Source organism: Nerophis lumbriciformis, linkage group LG07 (assembly GCF_033978685.3).
Source record: "Nerophis lumbriciformis linkage group LG07, RoL_Nlum_v2.1, whole genome shotgun sequence".
NCBI classification, from domain to species: Eukaryota; Metazoa; Chordata; class Actinopteri; order Syngnathiformes; family Syngnathidae; genus Nerophis; species Nerophis lumbriciformis.
The window spans coordinates 43,194,037-43,217,088 of NC_084554.2; the positions used below are offsets into that span (position 1 = coordinate 43,194,037).

Here is a 23,052-nt window from a genome sequence, read left to right on the forward strand (position 1 = left end):
GCAATATGAGAATGTTTTATCGTGACGCCTTTGATTGACGCGTGCACTGTAATAACCATAATATCACAAAACCGTTTCTTCCAGCAAGTCGTAGCACGACGTGCACTTTGTAAATAAGAGCGCTCACAATGCAAAGCAGCGTGATGACAAATGTGCACGTTTGACAGTTGCCGCTGGAGAGCTGAGGGGGGGGGGGGATTGGTCACGGTTGTCATGGCGATGAATGCGAGTGGCGTACTTAGTCAGTGTTTGAAAACGTGTTCGGCAGCGTGAGACACAAATGAGCGACGCCGCCGTGATCTGCGCTCCCAGCTCAGGCGGTAAATATTCTCTGATCCCACCAGAAATCCGCCGTCCTGGATGCCGCCACTACTTTTCCTCCCAACGACATATGCATACACGCTCAACTAATGCTCAGGATAATTGCGCAGCCTCCTTATAAAACCTTATTCATTTCCTTATTCTAATGTTGGGAGCTCTTATTTTGGTAAAAAAGCAAGCACTTAAGTGTTTCCTGGTAGAAAACAGTTAGTCCAAGTTTCTTTTTGTTATTGGACGTTTGCAAAACCATGCTGGTCTATGCTACATGCATCTTGTTAGAATAATAATAATATAAAATAATAATAATAATAAAATTATCACAAAAACTTTGTATTTCAATGAGTTCCCAGCGAAAAGCAAAAACATTTCTTTGAACCTACCAAGAAGAAGGCTTGTAAAACTCCACTTTGTAGGATGGGAAGCAACATGAAAGTGTTTTGTTTTCTTTCATGTTGTCATGTCTGTGTAATCATGTTTTGTTTTAGTTATGTTCGGTTTTGTTTTTGGACTTTTTGCGCACTTTTGTTTGTTTTGTCACCATAGCAACCATTAGTTTTCACCTGTCACGTCACGCACCTGTTTCACGTTTTGAGTCACGCACCTGTTTTCACTAATCATGTCACTATTATTTAAGCTTCGAGTCTTCCTGGCAACATCACACTCTTTATCGTCACTCTGCATAATGCCATGTTCACAGTCCCATGCCAAGTAAGTTTTTGTTTCATTGTTCACAGTTTCTGCCTTTGTGCAAGTTTTGTTTTCATTAGCCAGGTTTTTTACCACCGCCATTGTGCGCTCCTTTCGTTTGTTCTTTTTGTTATAGTAAAAAACAAATATTTACTCACATTCCCGTCTCGCCCGAGCCAACTTTTCGTTGCCTTCCGTAAAATCAAACACCAAGGACCAAGTCATGACACATGTATTGTAATCAACAGAAATATATTGTTTTAACCCAAGGACTACAAAGCGGAGAGAAGGCAGGATCTGCCCAAGTTCCAGACACCGCTTTTTTGAACTCTTTTACGAACCTCTTTTTTGAAGTATTTTACGAACCTTTCTTTGAACTCTTTTACGACCTTTTCTGTGAAGTGTTTACGACCTTTTCTTTTGAACTGTTCTGTAGCCAAAGGCAACGCTGTTTACGACCCACGTCCCTTTAGAAGCAGCTGTTGCCATGTGGTCAGGGAAAGTCCAAATAAAGGAGGAGGCGTACAATCTTTTGCCAGAGCGTGCTGAGACACTGTCGAGAGTACAGTGTCCAGGCGACTCTCCTCAAATTGAGCCAAATTGAATTATGTCTCTGTTTAATTCTTTGCTTCTTGTCTTGTTTAATAGATGTCATCAGTGTTTGAACCTGACACATCTAGAGTCCAACATTTTTTGTGGCTAAAAATAAATGTAAAGGTAATCAAATAACATTGAATTAAATCAAATGTGAAACAGTTCATAAACTTTCCATAAATCAATTACATTTTGAAATATTTATATTAAACGTACCCATTTAGTCTATGACCAATTTGTCAGCTAATAATTGGCTAGCTAACGTTAGCTATGGTTGAATGTACATTCCGTCGTAACAACAACATGACTACAAATTGTGAGTTGCAGGACGACTGTACTTTTTAGGGGGGATTTTGCGATGTTGTAACACAGACAAACTATATTTAGCGGCGCAGTGACCAGAGAAAGCCAACCAGCTAATGCAGCTATATGGACATCGTCAGGTTCAAACACTGATGACATCTATTAAACAAGACAAGAAGCAAGGAATTAAACAGAGACCGAATTAAATGTGGCTCAATTGAGGAGAAACGTCTGGGCTGCACTCTTGTACAGTCTCACCACGCTCTGACGAAAGATTTTACACCTCGTCTTTTATTTGGACTTTCCCTGATTACATGGCAACAGCTGTTTCTAAGGGAGGGGGGTCGTATACAGCCACCGCCTTTGAGTAAAACAGTTCAAAGAAAAGGTCGTAAAAAAGTTCAAAGAAAAGGTCGCCTGGAGGGGAGTCTGGTCCTGCTTCCTTTGTAGTTCTCGGGTCTCCGGACAAAATCTTCCTGTCGATTACAATACGTGAAAGAAACAGAACACCTTCATGTTGCTTCCCATCCTACACAGTGGAATTTTACAAGCCTTCTTCTTGGTAGGATCAAAGACAGCTTTTGTGTGCTCGCCGGGAACTCATTGAAACACAAAGTTTTGTGATAACTTAGATACAATTATTCTGACAGACATATTGAGACGGTGTGCTGCTGCATGTACTTTGAGTTGGTGAAAGTTAATTCTAGATCATAAATCATGCCTCTCACCTGGATAGTAGAAGGATGTGGACATAATTTGAGTAGTTGGTCAACGTTGACATCAAATCCAATAGCGAGAAAGACCCTTTCGTGTTTTAAACCTATGTGAGGATTATAATGAATTCTTCATGTAAACCAGGGGTGTCCAAACTACGGCCGACGTTTTAAATTTGACCTACCAGTTGTCATGAGTTTAGTGAGGAATCCTAACACCTGGGAGATTGTATTCATTTTGGTGTTCTGACTAATGTGATACTGTCATGTCATCATCCAGTGGACAATGTGGGTAATATAGATACCGCTTGTCCCTTCTCGGTTTGCGGGTGGGTGCTGGAGCCTATCTCAGCTGCATTCGGGCAGAAGGCGGGGTACACCAATTACCTTTTAATTGTTCTCTGAAGGAAGACATGCACCACAATTACTTATATGACCCAATGCAAACAACCTTCCCTAGTCATGGTGCAAAAAACAACCCACAATATGTAAACAAACATGGTCACACATAACACAACCTGCTCAGTGAACTTTGGACATTATAACAACCATCCATGCACCATTTAAAAAACAAAAAACAAAACAAAAAAAAAAACACCCATTACCCATTATATCCATTACAAAGCATGATGGGAAAAAATGCAAAACACTCTCCACTCTTATCCATGTTTATCGAATTTTCGCAGCTTGATATTTCTAATTATAATTGATGACAAAACATTAAGGAGGTTGGCACGGAAGTAAACAAAGTAGAAGTCAAACTTTCACATACTCTTAATATCCAATTCTAATAATTATTCATTAAATTTTCACTATTTTAATATAATATGTACACATGTATAGGCTGTATATGTGTATATATATGTATAGGTTGTATATGTGTATATATGTATGGATTTGTGTGTGTGTGTGTGTGTGTGTGTGTGTGTGTGTGTGTGTGTGTGTGTGTGTGTGTGTGTGTGTGTGTGTGTGTGTGTGTGTGTGTGTGTGTGTGTGTGTGTGTGTGTGTATAAATATGTATATGTATATGTGTATGTATATACACTGTAAATATATATATACTGTATATATGCATATGTGTGAATGTGTATATATGTATGTATATATGTATATATATATATATATATATATATATGTATATATATATATATATATATATATATATATATATATATATATATGTATGCACAGTATATGTATGCGCGCGCACGTTTTCGGCCCTTGACCAAGTCAAAAACCTTGGACACCACTGATGTAAACGGAATGATATAAACATCGCATCAGTCGCCATCCCAGTGAGAGCAGACATTGTACAGTAACTGATTGTTTTATTATGTTTGTGCTTTTTATATCTTGTTTAGCACTTAGCAATACTGCGACATGGTGTTTAGTGTTTCACTAAAGCTGAATATGTTAAGCAAACAGCTTCTAAAACTTGTAGATCTTCCTCTGTATGTTCAGGCTCAAAAATATAAGATTCTGGATCCTCATTTGTCCCAAAGTAGTTTTTGTTGTCTCTCATGTGGTCTGCCATGATTAGAAGTGTTGTTGTTGAAGGAAAAAGTGAACATTGTGATGCGTCTGTGAAATGAATACACTGCTGTATGCTTAAAATGATCAAAATACGTAAATATTACATGACGTTATAAATGTGGTTGATACTACATTACATATATACTTATAGCAAAACAATGATGGACACTTTTGGATGTTTTTAGAGCGCTTTTTAGGTGGAATAGAGCTAAGACAATCACTCCCATTGTTAGCTGACTTTTGCTAGCGTTTACAAAACCCAAAACCAGTGAAGTTGGCACGTTGTGTAAATAAAAACAGAATACAATTACCTTTTCAACTTATATTCAATTGAATAGACTGCAAAGACAAGATATTTAATCTTCGAACTGAGAAATTATCTTTTTTTTTGCAAATAATCATTAACTTAGAATTTAATGGCAGCAACTCATTGCAAACAAGTTGGCACAGAGGCATTTTTACCACTGTGTTACATGGCCTTTCCTTTTAACAACACTCAGTAAACATTTGGGAACTGAAAAGACCAATTTTTGAAGCTTCTCAGGTGGAATTATTTCCCATTCTTGCTTAATGTACAGCTTAAGTTGTTCAACAGCCCGGGGTCTCTGTTGTGGTATTATAGGCTTTATATTGCGCCACACATTTTCAATGGGAGACAGGTCTGGACTACAGACAGGCCAGTCTAGTACCCGCACTCTTTTACTATGAAGCCACACTGTTGCAACACGTGGCTTGGCATTGTCTTGCTGAAATAAGCAGGGGCGTCCATTTAATAAAGTTGCTTGGATGGCAACATATGTTGCTCCAAAACCTGTATGTACCTTTCAGCATTAATGGCGCCTTCACAAATGTGTAAGCTACCCATGCCTTTGGCACTAATACACCCCCATACCATCACAGATGCTGGCTTTTGAACTGTGCGCCTATAACAATCCGGATGGTTCTTTTCCTTTTTGCTCCGGAGGACACCACGTCCACAGTTTCCAAAAACAATTTGAAATGTGGACTCGTCAGACCACAGAACACTTTCCCACTTTGCATCATTTCATATTAAATGAGCTCAGGCCCAGTGAAGCAAGCGGCGTTTCAGGGTGTTGTTGATAAATGTCTTTTGCTTTGCATAGTAGAGCTAAAACTTGCACTTACAGACGTAGCGACCAACTGTAGTTACTGACAGTGGTGTTCTGAAGTATTCCTGAGCCCATGTGGTGATATCCTTTACACACTGATGTGGCAGTTTTCCAGTTCGAATGTTAAGTATCTTGTCTTTGCGGTCTATTCAATTGAATATAGGTCTAAAAGGATTTGCCAATCATTGTATTCTGTTTTAATTTACGATTTACACAACGTGCCAACTTCGCTGGCTTTGGGTTTTGTATTTACAAGTTAGAATGCAAAAAAAAAAGAAAAACATATGTTTTCTTGTCTTATATAATGATTGTGAATGAGAAGCAAAATTCCCAATTGTTTTAAAATGTTTATATAAATAAATTCTCAGCAAAAAAAAACAGTTTTCCCCACAGTGCCACCTGCTGGCTCTGCTGGGGCACTGCCCCTGAAGGCCACATGGCAGCAACAAGCTCCCTTACAAAGTTGCACGTCCTCCAGCTAATTGATTGAAAGCCGGTGTCCAACCCCCCCCGCGGTTGGTGTTCCCGCCTTCTCTCCGACCGTCCAGGAACGCCATCTTATCCCGCCGAGGATGAAATCAAAGCTGCGGCGTCTCCGCTCGATCTGCTGTCATTTCTCATTACAAAGATAGGAATCGCGGGCGACACCGTGTAATTGCTCAATGGTGATTTCTCTGAGAGGAAATTCCGGGGATTGCGAGTAGAAATCAACACTTGGGGTTGGGGTCGGCGGGAGGTTGGGGGGGGATTATGACACGGAGCTTATACTGCCGTCTTTCATTTTGCATCTGATTGACCGTGGATGAGGACAAAATGTAAAAAAATCACCTGTAAAAAAGGTTTAAAAAAAAAACAAACAAAAAAACTGGCGGCCATCTTTGAGGTGTCACATGATCTGAAAGCGTAATTACCGTCATTCGTTAAATCAAGGGCTCCTCTCCTCCTGCTAGATGAGCTTTAAACCTGCAATAGAGAGATTAAAAAAAAAAATTAAAAAAAAAAGAGCGAGGTCTCAGCAATTAGGAACTTATTGCAGCACAAAGACCCCCAGAGGGAAGACAGTCACACCAATCGTAGGCTTAATTGCTTTCTGCTTCCCTCCATCCCGCCAACACGCCACATGCATGAAGCCACCTGAACCAGACGGAACTTCCCTGGGAAGCGCGCGTCGACATGAACTCCAATTTTTTTTTTTTTTTTTGGATCACTTCTTCCTTTGTCGCACACGGCACTGGAAGGCCAGCTAATTTCATCCAAGCGCTTTTAATTGGCCAGGTAACATAATAATACAAGCGCAGAGAAAGGGCTAACACAATCGCCTAGCAACAGCAGCAGTTGACCATACATGTCAACACTCGCCCTCCCACCCCCACCCCAGCCCCCAGCTTTACCTGGGAAACCACAGAATGTTGCTCTTCTTTTACAGTCAAACTCCCGTTTAAATAGTGTGGAATTTCCAAAAACGGTCCTGTCTTTTAAAAGGGGAATTTTACCTATCGATCACAACTAGAGATGTCCGATAATGGCTTGTTTGCCGATATCCGATATTCCGATATTGTCCAACTCTTAATTACCGATTCCGATATCAACCGATACCGATACATACAGTCGTGGAATTGACACATTATTATGCCTAATTTTTTTGTCATGCATTAAACAATGTAACACGGTTTTTCAAAATAAATCCACTCAAGTTATGGAAAAAAATGCCAACATGGCACTGCCATATTTGTTATTGAAGTCACAAAGTGCATTATTTTGAGGTGGTTGAGGTGGGGGGGGGTGTGTATTGTAGCGTCCCGGAAGACTTAGTGCTGCAACGGGTTCTGGGCATTTGTTCTGTTGTGTTACGGTGCGGATGTTCTCCCGAAATGTGTTTGTCATTCTTGTTTGGTGTGTGCTCACAGTGTGGCGCATATTTGTAACAGTGTTAAAGTTGTTTATACGGCCACCCTCAGTGTGACCTGTATGGCTGTTGACCAAGTATGCGTGGCATTCACTTTTGTGTGTAAAAAGCCGTAGATATTATATGACTGGGTCAGTGTTGTGTTTTTATTTCCCTGCCTTCTCTTGTGTTGTGATGTGTTTCCGCAGCTCATTAGTCTCCAGCGAGGGGCGGACACTAAGGCACACCTGCAACCTATTTCCACCGAGGACTATTTAAGCTCACCTCCCACAGCTGGCTCTTGTCGGTTAATTTTTATCCTGCACCTTCCACGTGCACGTGCCTGCTTCGCGTCGTCAGTCCTGGTATGTTGTTTTTTCCTTAGTCCTGTAATTCCTAACGTTGTTGTGTTTGTTTCCTAGCCTCCTTGAGGCAACAAGGACTTTACCCTGTGTTTTAGTGTGCACTGGCTTCTCCCCGTGCCGACCACTGAGGAACCTGTTTCATTTAAGTATTCATGGTGTGCACTTCTGCCCCCATCGCTTTTTGTTACACTTTTTGGACTCATTAAATGTATTCCCTTTTTGTTATTCAAACTTGCCTCTCGTCTCTGCATCCCGGGGTCACCCCCTTGACCAGTTCCTAACAGCCAGCATGCAAAGGAAGTGCCTTTAAAGGCCTACTGAAATGCGATTGTCTTATTTAAACGGGGATATCAGGTCCATTCTATGTGTCATACTTGATCATTTTGCGATATTGCCATATTTTTGGTGAAAGGATTTAGTAGAAAACGTCAACGATAAAGTTCGCAACTTTTGGTCGCTGATAAAAAAGCCTTGCCTGTACCGGAAGTAGCAGACGATATGCGCGTGACGTCACAAGTTGTGGAGCTCCTCACATCTGCACATTGTTTACAATCATAGCCACCAGCAGCGAGAGCGATTCGGACCGAGAAAGCGACAATTTCCCCATTAATTTGAGCGAGGATGAAAGATTTGTGGATGAGGAAAGTGAGAGTGAAGGACTAGAGGGCAGTGGGAGCGATTCAGATAGGGAAGATGCTGTGAGAGGCGGGTGGGACCTGGTATTCAGCTGGGAATGACTAAAACAGTTACTAAACACAAGACATATATATACCCTATTTGCCACAACATAACCAGGCTTATATTTAATATGCCACAAATTAATCCCGCATAACAAACACCTCCCCCCTCCTGTCCATATAACCCGCCAATACAACTCAAACACCTGCACAACACTCTCAATCCCACAGCCCAAAGTACCGTTCACCTCCCCAAAGTTCATACAGCACATATATTTCCCCAAAGTCCCCAAAGTTACGTACGTGACATGCACATAGCAGCACGTACGTACGGGCAAGCGATCAAATGTTTGGAAGCCGCAGCTGCATGCGTACTCACGGTACCGTGTCTGCGCATCCAACTCAAAGTCCTCCTGGTAAGAGTCTTTTTTGTCCCAGTTCTCCACAGGCCAATGGTAAAGCTTGACTGTCATCTTCCGGGAATGTAAACAATGAAACACCGGCTGTGTTTGTGTTGCTGCAGCCGCCCGCAATACACCGCTTCCCACCTACAGCTTTCTTCTTTGCTGTCTCCATTGTTCATTGAACAAATTGCAAAAGATTCACCAACACAGATGTCCAGAATTCTGTGGAGTTTTGCGATGAAAACAGACGACTTAATAGCTGGCCACCATGCTGTCCCAAAATGTCCTCCACAATCCGTGATGTCACGCGCTGACGTCATCATACCGAGACGTTTTCAGCAGGATATTTCGCGCGAAATTTAAAATTGCACTTTAGTAAGCTAACCCGGCCGTATTGGCATATGTTGCAATGTTAAGATTTCATCATTGATATATAAACTATCAGACTGCGTGGTCGTTAGTCGTGGGTTTCAGTAGGCCTTTAAGGTTTATTGGCTGGTTAATTAAATCATGTTTTTACCTGCACGCCTCGTCCAGAGTAGTCCGTTTGCATCCCGGGGGAACAAACCTCGCAGCAAGCTACAACCAAACTGTGACACCCCGGCTTTCACTCGCTGGCATGAGCTCCAAGATGAGGAGGGGTTCTTGCTAAACTAGTAAGTGACTTTCGATGCTCAAGTCAAAACGATAATGCTAATATTAGCGATCGGAAATTTGCGTGGTAGCATTAAATATCCATCCTTTAGAGACCTAATATTTCTGCCAATATTACAGCGGACAGCATGTAAGTTTGAAGCTATATGCACTAGTCCTCATTGGAAATATGGTCTTCTTTTGGCAAAACGCTACCACTTTCGTCCATCGGCTCCGCCAAAATCAACCAAAAAACCTAAAGTTCTTAAATGGGACTTTAATATCAGAGACGCATCAGAATGTTCAATAATTCCTTCAACAACAACACTACTCATCATGGCAGACTGCATGAGAGAGAACATGCATAATAAAACAATCACTTACTGTACAATGTCTGCTCTCGCTGGGATCCCGACTCATGGGAGTTTTATAACTTTCCGTTTAGATGAAGAATGAATCATAATCCTCAAGGATGTTTAAAAAAAAAAAAAAAAAGTGCCGCAAACAAGCGTCTTAATGTGTCTTTCTCGCCATCTCCGGGTTTAAGTTGAATGTCAAAGTTGACCAACTTCTCGATTTACATCCACAACTTTCTGAGATCCAGGTGAGAGGCATGATTTATAATCTGGAATTAACTTTAACTAACTCAGAGGTGATGCAGCAGCTCACCATCTCAGTTAGCGCTTATAATACCAATATCGCCAATACTTGGTTATTATTCAGGTTACAAAATGTAAATGGAGTATTGTTGGTGTTGTTTTTTTCGTAGGTTTTTTATAGGCGCAATAGACACAATGGCTCCATGACTCCTAATTGTTAACCGACTTGTATTTACAAGTTAGAGTGCATTAAAAAAAGGAAAAACATATGTGTTCTTGTCTCTCTCAAGGATTGTGAATGATAGGCAACATTTTCAGAGGTTTAGCCTTTGACACCAATAATAATAATAGCAGCTAAACTTGCACTGAATCTTGCACATGATGCAATAAGAGTACAATAATAAATAAATACATAACTTTTGAAATGTGTCTTAATTATTTATAATTAAAATTAGATACATAAATGTGTTTTAAATATGTCATTAGTTTATTTAAATTAAAAATACATTGTATAATTTAATAATGTAATCAATTCAATATTTTACTACTTCTGTTAATTTGTATTTGTTTATTGGGTTTTTGATGTATACAGTCCAGAAATAAATCTTAAATAAATCATGACACAGTTAATTCAATCATAAAATAAATAACAAAATATTTAAATTAAAATGATTTATAATCAAAATTAGATACATAAATGTGTTTTAAATGTCATTAGTTTATTTAAATTAAAAATACATTGTATAATTTATTAATTTAATCAGTTCTATATTTTACTACTTCTGTTATTTTTATTTTTTACATTTTTTATTGGGTTTTCGACATATACAGTCCAGTAATAAATCTTAAATATATCATGACACAGTTAATTCATTAATTATTTGTAATTAAAATTAGATACATAAGTGTTTTAAATGTCATTAGTTTATTAAAATTAAAAATACATTGTATAATTTATTAATTTAATCAATTCTATATGTTACTACCTCTGTATTTATTTATTTAGTTTTACATTTGTTTATTGGGTTTTTGACATATACAGTCCAGTAATAAATCTGAAATAAATCATGACACAGTTAATTCAATCATAAAATAAATAACAAAATATTGAATTAAAATTAATTATTTGTAATTAAAATTAGGTACATATATGTGTTTTAAATGTCATTAGTTTTTTAAAATTAAAAATACATTGTATAATTTATTAATTTAATCCATTCTATATTTTACTACCTCTGTATTTATTTATTTGGTTTTACATTTGTTTATTGGGTTTTTTACATATACAGTCCAGTAATAAATCTGAAATAAATCATGACACAGTTAATTCAATCATAAAATAAATAACAAAATATTGAATTAAAATTAATTATTTGTAATTAAAATTAGGTACATATATATGTTTTAAATGTCATTAGTTTTTTTAAATTAAAAATGCATTGTATAATTTATTAATTTAATCAATTCTATATTTTACTACTTCTGGTTTTTTTTTTTTTACATTTGTTTATTGGACTTTTGACATATACAGTCCAGAAATAAATCTTAAATAAATCATGACACAGTTAATTCAATCATAAAATAAATAACAAAATATTGACATTCAATTTAATTATTTTTAATTCAAATTAGACACTTGTATGTGTTTAAATGTCATTAGTTTATTTAAATTAAAAATACATTGTATAATTTATTAATTTAATCAATTCTGTATTTTACAACTTCTGTATTTAATTTTTTTTCCACATTTGTTTATTGGGTTTTTGATATATACAGTCAAGAAATAAATCTTAAATAAATCATGACACAGTTAATTCAATCATAAAATAAATAACAAAATATTGACATTAAATTTAATTATTTGTAATTCAAATTAGATACATAATGTGTTTCAAATGTCATTAGTTTATTTAAATTAAAAATGCATTGTATAATTTATTAATTTAATCAATTCTATATTTTACTACCTCTGTATTTATTTATTTGGTTTTACATTTGTTTATTGGGTTTTTGACATATACAGTCCAGTAATAAATCTGAAATAAATCATGACACAGTTAATTCAATCATAAAATAAATAACAAAATATTGAATTAAAATTAATTATTTGTAATTCAAATTAGGTACGTATATGTATTTTAAATGTCATTAGTTTTTTTTTTATTAAAATACATTGTATGATTTATTAATTTAATCAATTCTATATGTTACTACCTCTGTATTTATTTAGTTAGTTTTACATTTGTTTATTGGGTTTTTGACATATACAGTCCAGTAATAAATCTGAAATAAATCATGACACAGTTAATTCAATCATAAAATAAATAACAAAATATTGAATTAAAATTAATTATTTGTAATTAAAATTAGGTACATATATGTGTTTTAAATGTCATTAGTTTTTTTAAATTAAAAATACATTGTATAATTTATTAATTTAATCAATTCTTTATTTTACTACTTCTGTTATTTTTATTTGTTACATTTTTTATTGGGTTTTTGACATATACAGTCCAGTAATAAATCTTAAATAAATCATGACACAGTTAATTCAATCATAAAATAAATAACAAAATATTGAAATTAAAATGAATTATTCGTCATTAAAATTAGATACATATATGTGTTTTAAATGTCATTAGTTTATTTAAATTAAAAATACATTGTATAATTTATTAATTTAATCAATTCTTTATTTTACTACTTCTGTTATTTTTATTTTTTACATTTTTTATTGGGTTTTCGACATATACAGTCCAGTAATAAATCTTAAATAAATCATGACACAGTTAATTCAATCATAAAATAAATAACAAAATATTGAAATTAAAATTAATTATTCGTAATTAAAATTAGATACATATATGTGTTTTAAATGTCATTAGTTTATTTAAATTAAAAATACATTAAATAAATAAATAAATAAACATTGTATAATTTATTAATTTAATAAATTCTATTTTTTACTACTTCTTTATTTTTTATTTTTTTACGTTTATTGGGTTTTTGACATATACAGTCCAGTAATAAATCTGAAATAAATCATGACAGTTAATTCAATCATAAAATAAATAACAAAATATTGAATTAAAATTAATTATTTGTAATTAAAATTAGGTACATATATGTGTTTTAAATGTCATTAGTTTTTTTTTTTAATTAAAATACATTGTATAATTTATTAATTTAATCAATTATATATTTTACTATTTCTGTTTTTTTTACATTTGTTTATTGGGTTTTTGACATGTACAGTCCATAAATAAATATTAAATAAATCATGACACAGTTTTTTCAATCATAACATTAATATCACAATATTGAAATTAAAATTAATTATTTTTTTATAAAATTAGAGACATAAATGTGTTTTAAATGTGTCATTATTTTTATTTAAATTGAAAATATAATGTATTAATTTAATTAATTTTATATTTTGCTACTTCTGTTATTATTATTTTTACATTTTTTATTGGGTTTTTTACATATACAGTCCAGTAATAAATATTAAATAAATCATGACACATAAAATAAATATCAAACTACTGAAATTAAAATTAATGTGAAATATGTTGAACTGAACTTGAATTAAATTGACACCTTTGAGCAATAAAGATGTATTTATTTAATTGTGTCCCATTTGACCCTCCATACAGAAGACGTTAATTTGACTGTATATGTAAAAAAAAAAATAGTTCAAATAGATTGTGATACACTTGAGCATCACTAAAAGACACGGTGCTCACAACATTGACCTTCATCCCTTGCATCGATTCTTCAAAACATGTCCACGATCCAACCATTACTTCTGACCCACGTCGTTCGCCCGCAAACTTGCTAACGATCCAATAAGGCGGCCATTGTTGATCTAATCTGTGGACAAATAAATCAGTAGCACATTAGGCATGTCCTCAGCCGCCATCCATCACTGTCACTACGCCCGGCGCTCGCCCAAACGCCGCCGTGTCTGTTTCACGGCCACTTTATTATTTAAAAATATTTGTATACATTACGCTTGTTTTTTTCCGGGCTGCATAAATAAATACAAACATATGTCGTTTGTTGATGTTAAGCACAGTGAGCGTGTCCAGGTGCCAAACATAAGGTGCAATACATATATAGTGTGTCAAACATCACTGTTGGTTTGACAAAATAGATTAAAGTTCAACAGTTAGACATTGTTAACCACTTTTTTAAGAAAGTTTTATCACAAATTGATGGTGGATTTTGACCACTCTTCTTGACAAAATTGGTACAGTTCAGCAAAATGTGTGTCTCCTAGTAGCACCTCAGAAAACACCTGGCTCTCCAGTACCACCGAAATGACGAAAATTGAAATGCAGTAGCATAGGAGGCCAAAGTAGTCATTAAAAACAAGTCAGAGGTTTCATTTAACAAGTACTGTCAATTCCAGGCTACTTTTTTTCCTACAATTTGAACCCTGCGGCTTATAAAACCGTGCGGCTATATTTTCCAATCATTTCTACAACTCTTATTTTTTTGTGATCGAGTGATTGGAGCACATACTTGTTGGTCACAAAAAACATTCATGAAGTTTGGTTCGTTTGTGAATTTATTATGGGTCTACTGAAAATGTGAGCAAATCTGCTGAGTCAAAAGTATACATACAGCAATGTTAATATTTGCTTACATGTCCCTTGGCAAGTTTCACTGCAATAAGGCGCTTTTGGTAGCCATCCACAAGTTTCTGGTTCAATTTTTGACCACTCCTCTTGACAAAATTGGTGCAGTTCAGCAAAATGCGTTGGTTTTTTGACATGGACTTGTTTCTTCAGCATTGTCCACACGTTTAAGTCAAGACTTTGGGAAGGCCGTTCTAAAATATTAATTCTAGCCTGATTTAGCCATTCCTTTACCACTTTTGAGGTGTGTTTGGGGTCATTGTCCTGTTGGAACACCCAACTGCGCCCAAGATCCAACCTCCGGGCTGATGATTTTAGGTTGTCCTGAAGAATTTGGAGGTAATCCTCCCTTTTTCATTGTCCCGTTTACTCTCTGGAAAGCACCAGTTCCATTGGCAGCAAAACAGGCCCAGAGAATAATACTACCACCACCATGCTTGACGGTAGGTGTGGTGTTCCTGGGATTAAAGGCCTCACATTTTCTCCTCCAAACATATTGCTGGGTATTGTGGCCGAACAGCTAGATTTTTGTTTGTTGACAATAACTTCTTAAAATATGGAATATGTAAGAAATGCTTAATAAAGTGTAAGAAAATAGTTTAAAAAGTGTGAGAATATAAACATACCGTATTTTTCCGACTATAAGTCGCAGTTTTTTTCATACTTTGGCCGGGGTCCAGTGCGATTTATATGTTTTTTTTCCTTCTTTATTATGCATTTTCGGCAGGTGCGACTTATACTCCGCAAAATACGGTAGAGAAACTGACTATAACTATATTCTGCAGGTTTAGTACCAGAAAGATACAGCGATGCTCTAAATCAGGGGTGTCAAACTCATTTTAGCTCAGGGGCCACGTTAAAGGAAAATCTGTGCACACACGGGCCGGACTATTAAAATCATGGCATTAAAACTAAAAAACAAAGACAACTTCAGATTGTTTTCTTTGTCTTATTTTGGCCAAAAATAGAACAAACACATTCTGAAAATATTACAATAAAAATATAGAAAAAAATAAAGTTTAGATCCATGAAGGAAAGAAGAAAGTGAATGAATGTTTATAACTGAATACATTTACATATGCATAAACATTTGTTTTATTTTGTATTATTTTTTTTTAATGAATTAAGTAACGTTTATGACAACCTTTTTCCAAAACACAATACTGAATCAATCAATCAATCAATGTTTATTTATATAGCCCTAAATCACAAGTGTCTCAAAGGGCTGATATAACAGGATTGTGCATACACTTATCATTTGTTTTCAAAACGGTCATAAAAAAAGTGGGACCCCCAAACATCTACTGTGGTACCCAATTTTTAATACTTGATGGGGTCCCTGTGACCCCTTTTCGAAAATTTCTAGCGCCAACACTGATGGAGTATTCATACTTGCCAACCCTCCCGGATTTTCCGGGAGACTCCCGAAATTCAGCGCCTCTCCCGAAAACCTCCCGGGACAAATATTCTCCCGAAAAACTCCCGAAATTCAGGCGGACTAACCCACAACATAAACAGCATACCTGCCCAATCACGTTATAACTGTAGAATGATCGAGGGCGAGTTCTTGGTTTCTTATGTGGGTTTATTGTTAGGCAGTTTCATTAACGTCCTCCCAGCGTGGCAACAACACACAACAACAGCAGTCACGTTTTTGTATACCGTAAAGCAGTTCATCTGCCGTAAACAGCAATGTTGTGACACTCTTAAACAGGACAATACTGCCATCTAGTGCATTTGATGAAAGCACTTTTGTGCGTGCCACACATCAATGCATCATCAGAGTTCAGCATGGTTCGAAAAATAGTGACAGAGAATAGAACAAGGATGGACAATTCAACCCTTAACTCAACATTGAGTAGATGAGTGTTATATGTGAGTATATGTGTAAATAAATGAACACTGAAATTCAAGTATTTATTTTATATATATATATATATATATGTATATATATATATATATATATGTATATATATATGTATATATATATATATATATATATATATATATAATAAAATATATATATATATATATATATATATATATATAATAAAATAAATATATATATATATATACGTATATATATATATATATATATATATATATATATATATATATATATATATATATATATAGCTAGAATTCACTGAACGTCAAGTATTTCTTATATATATATATATATATATATATATATATATATATACACATATGAAATACTTGACTTGGTGAATTCTAGCTGTAAATATACTCCTCCCCTTTTGCCCACGCCCACCCCCGCCCCCTCCCCCCCACCTCCCGAAATCGGAGGTCTCAAGGTTGGCAAGTATGGAGTATTGGTGCGTGCAAAACAGCAGCAGGCGGCTGTGGCCTTCTCACTCAATGCAAAGAATCAACCGCCAGACAACAAGATGGCGCAACCGAACTTGATGGTTGATACTGTTGCCTGATTGGCTGTTAGCGTGTCCCTCCCATTGATCAGTGATTATATCCTGCGTTGCTCGGTTACCTACCTTGCTTCGCAACTTCCGGTTTATTCCTCCAAAAAAGAAAGAAAATAAAAATGTACGTTTTATCGAATACAATTTTTATTAATATCAATAACGTGTCTATCGCAATATATGTTGATATCGTATCGCCCAGCCCATATTTTTAACGTCCTATATATGGAAGCTATAAGTTTGAACGTGAACCAAATTGTACTGCTTTTGGAAACAATGGAAATTAAAGTAGTCAGTTCAAGGGTCAAACTGTGGCCAAAACATACAACTACGGACCAAACAAGGCGTGGTTTATTTACCGTATTTTCCAGAGCATAGGGCGCACCGGATTATAAAGCGTACTGCCGATGAATGGTCAATTTTTCATCTTTTTTTCATATATAAGGCGCACCGGAGTATAAGGCGCATTAAAGGAGTCATATTATTATTAGATTTGTCAACAGCGGAGGATGAATGTCCCACAACAAGAAGATAGAGGAAAAAGAAGAAGCTTATCGATTACAGCACAAACTACAAAGGCGGACTTGCGCAAATTTTCAGAATTTATGCAGATCCCAAATATAGATCAGCAGGTACCAGAAGGTAAGAAAAGTTTCTTTTGCATAATATTGCGAAACAAAATGCCAGATATGTCTTACCTAATACACACACCATAATAATACTTGTATGTTGAAGCACAGTACAATCCACCAAGCGGTGCGGCTTCATAGCTTACCAAAGTCGTACTAAAACATTTTAATAGATTTTTGAGCGCCGTGTGTAATGTTCTATATTTTCAATGGAACATATAAAATGTTGGTGTTGTTTACTTGAGTCATATCAAGGGGCGGCATGGCGTAGTGGGTAGAGCAACCGTGCCAGAAACCTGAGGGTTGCAGGTTCGCTCCCCGCCTCTTACCATCCAAAATCGCTGCCGTTGTGTCCTTGGGCGGGACACTTCACCCTTTGCCCCCGGTGCCCGGTGAACTGAATGATGAATGATAGGTGGTGGTCGGAGGGGCCGTTGGCGCAAATTGCAGCCACGCTTCCGTCAGTCTACCCCAGGGCAGCTGTGGCTATGAAAGTAGCTTACCACCACCAGGTGTGAATGATTGATGGGTTCTACATGTAAAGCGACTTTGGGTACTTAGAAAAGCGCTATATAAATCCCAGTTATAATAATAAAAAATAATAATATCGCCATCATAGTGCAGCCTCTCTTATGTGTGACTGCCATCTACTGGTCACACTTATTATTACACCAAATCAAATAAAATTGCTTCGAAGTCGGTAAGCAAAACCAGAACCATTCCGTACATTATGCCCACCGGGTTATAAGGCCCACTGTCGAGTTTTGAGAAGAAGAAAAAAAGGATTTTAAGTGCGCCTTTGTTGGGGGAGAGGTGGCCAGCGCTGCCTGCAGGAGCAAAGGTCACCGCCTCTGTCCATGGTGCTGAGGACAGAGCACCATCAGACGGGGGCGTGGCAGTGCTGACGGCGAGACACAGCTGGCAGGTGATTAGATTTCCCAGGTGGTACGAGTTATCTAATCACCTGTTGTCTTTAACAGCAGCGGCCGGGAACAGCAGGAGGAGGAGCGCTTGGAGAGTTGGAGAGGAAGAACACGGACTGAAAAACCTTGTTCAACTCTGAACGTCAGACTCCTGTGAACGTGTGTGAACCCGCTAGGAAGCGACTTCCACAGCCTTATAGTCCGGAAAATACGGTAAGTAACATTTGAACGTCACCTGACCATTATAAGGTCAAATAAAGTTAACCACTTCTAATAATGAGCCTCCTCCTAACAGTCCTTGTCCAAAAAGCCAAAAAAAGAAGCAAAAAATGCAGACTGAGGCATTTTTTTCCTTAAAATGTTGCTTTGTAGTAATTTTTAGAATTTCATATGATACAAAAAATAAGATAGAGTCAATCATTATGGGAAATTAAATATTTTGTTCCAGGGTCAAACTGTGGCCGTCTTAAAAAAACAAAAACATGTAATATTCTTAACAGCCATGTGCAACCGTAAAATAAAGTCCACTGCTGCTATTAACTTTTTGTTGTTAAAGCCACACAAATGCCAAAGAATAAGCAGAACAAATGCCGACTTAAACCTGTTTCCTTGTGCGTGACAGTGACTACCATTTAAATGGGATTGGAATGAATCTGTTCCAGGGTCAAACTGTGGCCATGGCTATTGTGACGTTATTAGCTGTTATATATATATATATATATATATATATATATATATATATATATATACAGCAGTGGTGATTGCTGTAAGACTAAAATATATATTTTTTTAAAATATGTACTTTTGTGTTGACATTTCATTGACTAAATACGTGCTAGAATACATTTTGTTCAGAAACAGCAAAGAGACTTTTTCCAAGTTCCAAAAAAATTCCAGGATTTTCCAGAATTCTTGGCTTTCCAAAGCCCTATTTCTACCCTTTTTTCTGGCGACTACTACTCCCACATTTTTCAACCCACTTCAACCGTTGCACCGTCAAAACATTCCTCTTAATTAGGACAGAAAACTAAGTTGTTTTTTGAACTGGAAAAGTTCCCGGTTTTCCCGAAATTCCAGGAATTCTGTAGTACCATTTTTCAATTCAATATGTTACTACTTGAACATTTCTCGACCGATTTGAAAAAATTCAACACCAACCATTTCAACTCACTTAGAACATTCAAATTGTGTAATATATACATATATATATATAAATATATATATATATATATATATATATTTTTTTTTTCATTAAAAAATATTTCCGCTTTTCCTAAAATTTCCAATTTTTTCTGAAATTCCAATTGAATCAATGGGACATTTTTCAAAGTTCCCCAATTCCCACATTTTTCATCTGATTTTCTAGTTTCAAGCATGTTTTACTCAATATAGGTCATAAAATCTCAGCAACAAGCTGTAATATCTTACTGAGATCATTTAGGACCAAAACACTTACAAACCCCGTTTCCATATGAGTTGGGAAATTGTGTTAGATGTAAATATAAACGGAATACAATGATTTGCAAATCATTTTCAACCCATATTCAGTTGAATATGCTACAAAGACAACATATTTGATGTTCAAACAGATAAACTTTTTTTTTTTTCAAATAATCATTAACTTTAGAATTTGATGCCAGCAACACGTGACAAAGAAGTTGGGAACGGTGGCAATAAATACTGATAAAGTTGAGGAATGCTCATCAAACACTTATTTGGAGCATCCCACAGGTGAACAGGCAAATTGGGAACAGGTGGGTGCCATGATTGGAAATGCTCAGTCATTCACAAACAAGGATGGGGCGAGGGTCACCACTTTGTCAACAAATGCATGAGCAAATTGTTGGACAATTTAAGAAAAACCTTTCTCAACCAGCTATTGCAAGGAATTTAGGGATTTCACCATCTACGGTCCGTAATATCATCAAAGGGTTCAGAGAATCTGGAGAAATCACTGCACGTAAGCAGCTAAGCCCGTGACCTTGGATCCCTCAGGCTGTACTGCATCAACAAGCGACATCAGTGTGTAAAGGATATCACCACATGGGCTCAGGAACACTTCAGAAACCCACTGTCAGTAACTACAGTTGGTCGCTACATCTGTAAGTGCAAGTTAAAACTCTCCTATGCAAGGCGAAAACCGTTCATCAACAACACCCAGAAACGCCGTCGGCTTCGCTGGGCCTGAGCTCATCTAAGATGGACTGATACAAATTGGAAAAGTGGTCTGACGAGTCCACATTTCAAATTGTTTTTGGAAACTGTGGACGTCGTGTCCTCTGGACCAAAGAGGAAAAGAACCATCCGGATTGTTACAGGCGCAAAGTTGAAAAGCCAGCAGGTGTGATGATATGGGGGTGTGTTAGTGCCCAAGACATGGGTAACTTGCACATCTGTGAAGACACCATTTAATACTGAAAGGTACATACAGGTTTTGGAGCAACATATGTTGCCATCCAAGCAACATTACCATGGACGCCCCTGCTTATTTCAGCAAGACAATGCCAAGCCACGTGTTACATCAACGTGGCTTCATAGTAAAAGAGTACGGGTACTAGACTGGCCTGCCTGTAGTCCAGACCTGTCTCCCATTGAAAATGTGTGGTGCATTATGAAGCCTAAAATACCACAACGGAGACCCCCGGACTGTTGAACAACTTAAGCTGAACATCAAGCAAGAATGGGAAAGAATTCCACCTGAGAAGCTTCAAAAATGTGTCTCCTCAGTTCCCAAACGTTTACTGAGTGTTGTTAAAAGGAAAGGCCATGTAACACAGTGGTGAACATGCCCTTTCCCAACTACTTTGGCCATGAAATTCTAATTATTATTTGCAAAAAAATAAATACAGTTTATGAGTTTGAACATCAAATATATTGTCTTTGTAGTGCATTCAACTGAATATGGGTTGAAAAGGATTTGCAAATCATTGTATTCCGTTTATATTTACATCTAACACAATTTCCCAACTCATATGGAAACGGGGTTTGTAAAACAAGTAAAACACTCTAACATAAAATCTGCTTAGTGAGAAGAATTATCTTATTAGACAGAAAATAAGCAAATATCACCCTTATTTGAGATATTTTATCTTACTTAGATTTCAGTTTTTGCAGTGTGTGATGCCCGCTGACATCTTGTATGAACCCCATTGTTTGCTTCTGGAAAAAAAAGCCCAACGCGATGACTTTATCAAAGTAATTATTCCTGATTTGGACTATTTTTTTTCTGAGGTCCATGCACTTGTATTGTTCTAGGTGAGGTGCAGTCAGAAAATATAATAATGTCCCAGTCGCTCAAGGTTATTTTTTTCCGATAATATCCATCCAGCTGCGGCCCATGCGTCACATGGTGTGTGGGGAAGGCGCTCGGCCAATCAGAAGCGAGGGTCAGAGCGGTCCTGGGGTCGTGATTACACGTAAATACGCCAATTAGCCCCCGCACTGCGGAGCTAATGCTTGTCATTAGCGCACATCTCTACCTTTGCTACAAAGCCGTGTGGATCTAAAGTGATTGCTGGCGGATTATGCCGGATTTAGGAAGTATTCAGCAATTGGTTTTTGCTCATTTGGATAATTGGGGTTTATTGTCAGATGAAATTGCTATAAAATAAATCGTCAGCTCGTCAATGATCATTAGTCGTCGTAATTAAGTGTTGTTTCATACGGTGCACTGCAAAAAGTCAGTGTTCAAAAACAAGGGGAAAAAAAATACAAAAATGAGGGGTATTTTATTTGAACCAAGCAAAATTCTCTGCCAATAGAACAAGAAAATTTGGCTTGTCAAGACTTTCCAAAACAAGTAAAAATTAACCCCAAAATACCTTAAAATAAGTATATTCTCACTAATAACAAGTGCACTTTTCTTGGTAGGAAAAAAAAAAGACCTTTTTGCTCAATATGTTGAAAAATATTCTTAAATGAAGTAAATGCTAGTGCCATTATCTTGACATAATGATATTACATTTCTTGAAACCAGCAAACTTATACTAAAAACTACTTTAGTGTTCTTAATGGAAAGGCAACCAGGCTTAACTATATTTTAACAGTTGTTGGGTTTTTTTTACTGTAAAATCTACTGTTGTTTTTATAGTGTATTACTGTAAATGGACAAAGTGTATCAAAGTTGATTTTATGGTTAAACAAAACTTTTCAAAGTAAAATCTGTTGTTATTTTTACAGTGTACAATTTGATGGATAATTTGCTTTGAAATAAGTCAAGCAGTTATTTAAGTACTTAACTATATTTTAGCAGTTGTTTTTGTACTGTTAAATCTACTGTTATTTTTAGTGTATTACTGTAAATGGACAAATTGTATCAAAGTTGATTTTAGGGTTAAAAAAAATAAATTGTAAAATCTGTCATTTTTACAGTGTTCAATTTGATGGATAACTTGCTTTGAAATTATAAGTCAGTTATTTAAGTACTTAACTATATTTTAACTTTTTCTTTTTTTAACTGTAAAATCTACTGTTATTATAGTGTTACTTTAAAATGGAAAAATGATATCAAAGTTGATTTTACGGTTAAAAAAACACCTTTTTAAATAGTAAAATCTGTTGTCATTTTTACAGTGT

The 23,052-nt window shown here is 36.1% G+C and overlaps 1 long non-coding RNA gene across 1 annotated transcript in view; it reads left to right on the forward strand.

Annotated features, from left to right (window-relative positions):
* The first annotated feature begins 18,565 nt into the window (after positions 1-18,565).
* The window catches only part of LOC133609210 (uncharacterized), a 117,975-nt gene continuing 113,488 nt past the window's right edge, over positions 18,566-23,052 (forward strand). Inside the window, exon 1 of the long non-coding RNA XR_009815673.2 lies at positions 18,566-18,690. This is a non-coding gene — a long non-coding RNA (uncharacterized lncRNA). The remainder of the gene's footprint in view (positions 18,691-23,052) is intronic.